Source organism: Vigna radiata, chromosome 11 (assembly GCF_000741045.1).
Source record: "Vigna radiata var. radiata cultivar VC1973A chromosome 11, Vradiata_ver6, whole genome shotgun sequence".
In the NCBI taxonomy this organism is placed as follows: Eukaryota; Viridiplantae; Streptophyta; class Magnoliopsida; order Fabales; family Fabaceae; genus Vigna; species Vigna radiata.
The window spans coordinates 11,344,301-11,346,616 of NC_028361.1; positions in this window are offsets into that span (position 1 = coordinate 11,344,301).

Genomic DNA, 2,316 nt, shown 5'->3' on the forward strand with positions numbered 1-2,316 from the left:
TGAGTCAAGTGCATTGAAAAAGGGTGTTGTAATCGTTTACAAATTGGTGGTAAACGTTTACGCGAATGGTTTGATGAATTTGTACAAAAAGTTCTTCTAAAGGAACCACGTTTTTGTACACAGGGGACCACGATGTAAAATTTTCACTTTTTGGCAAACTTTGAATTGGTTTTTGATGTTTTTGGTTTTAAGTTGTGTTTTGGGGGTGAAAAATTGATTTTGGGGAATCCAAATTCCATTGAGGAAGGTCTTGTGTTCACTAAAAGTAGTTGGATGAAATCCTGATTCAAGTGCATTGAAAATGGGTGTTGTAATCGTTTACAATTTTTGGCATAATAGAAAACAATATGGTGATTTCACCCAATGACATTCAGTCCAAATAACATTAAACATATATATTATTACAATAAAAAACAAGTACACTAATTGAAAATATATTGATTATAACGTTTAACTTTCACACCAATATTGGGTTGTACAAAATACAACTACATCCATTGATGTAAACTTCTACTGTAATATCATGGTTTTGATGGTGAACCTCGAAGATAAGAACGTCTCCTTCCTTCAAGCCTACAAAATTCTTTCCAACCTTTTCCAAACTTTGTTGAATTTCTTGAATGTGAAACCAAAACCTTGCACATGATGTCATCGTTATGACCAAGAAGCACAACCTCTGTGAAGCCTCTGCTCCTAATTTCGTTCCCAAATGTTGTTCGCAAGTCCTGTGGAATTATGATGATGAAGTGAATGACATTCAGAACTATTAATAGTGATGAAAATTAAGTGGGAAAATTAAAAGAATTTCATACGTACCAAATGAATTCCTTGACACTGTGATTTAGTCAATTTTACAGCGAACAATGAGGAATCAGGATCATAAGTACAGAGATCAATGAAATATTGCCTAGTCTTGTCAGTGCAAGGACCAAAGTATATTATAATTTTGAAGTTGTTGTTTCCCAAATACTGGAAGGTAATGTGGGCATCATTAACCCTTTCATGATAAATGTTTTTTAGTGATGATCATCCAGTCGTAATTCTAGGATGAGTTACGTTCATGTTATAGGTTACCAAATGTGTGTGACCGTGATTGTCCATCAACGACCATGTACTTCCTAATTCGGCTTCAAGTGACTAACATGGACAAATTCCCTCAACCTTTGGTGTCCAACCATGACCTCCAACACTCCAAACACACTTTACCATCAATTTCCAATAACAAGCACTGGCCTCATGGGAAAAAATAACAAAAATCATACTTGGTCTCCTAAGTTATAAAAACTGGCTCCTTGTGAAGAACTTTATGTACAACAACTCACATCTATTAACTTAAGTTGCTCAATATGATCAATATACAAACAACAATTCACATTCATATACATTTGAAATAAATAGATACACATTGTACATAACAGTGGTTGGATATATTCAAATTCAACTTTCTGTACATATATCATTGTCTGTAACAATCATTACTTTTTACAATTGAAGATGAACAATTGAAGATGAATACATATATCATTGTTCATCTAAATACATAGGAAATGAGTACATTAATCATTTGTACATATCCATCAAAATCCTACAACAACCCATATTCATCTAACGCATCAAATAGTCGAATGTTGTCGTTGTCTAGGATCCAATATTTCACATAGTTCTTCCTTATTTGACTCAACTCCTCCTGAAAAAAATTAGTTGTAAACTTTAGATATAATTAACAAAATCATCAAACAATGCTAACAATGAAATTCATACTTACATATGTGTACTTGATAACGGTTGATTTAACGTGTTTGTGTGTATATGTTGTGAACAAATCAACTCCTTCATAGCTTTTACCTTGTTTTATCCTCAAGTTTAGTGTGTTTCCTAGTTTTCTTGTGTTTTATTTAGTATATGCTTGTTTTTACCACTAATCTTTTTGTTTAAGTGTTTGAAATAAATGATTAAGAAGCGATTCTAGTGGAGGAAAACAAGCAAGAACTCAAGGGAATATGTTTTGGGACAATAAAAGATCAATTTGAAGCAAATACTCATGTTGGACGCCTTTGGAAGCGCACAAGAGCCTGAATTTTCGAATGCTGTCAAAACTGTCATGTTGGACGTCGTTGGTTTGTGCACCGGTCGCAGCGTAGCAAGTGATAAATATCGTTCTCTCCCAAGGAACTTGTGCAACACATGACAATTCTTCCTTTTATAACTCAATTAGACATCAAAGTGCACAAAAACAACACAAGAAACTCTTTTTGGTATTTTATCAAACAGTTGGTGTGCAAGGAATTTAACATAGTGTATTTACAATTTGTCAAG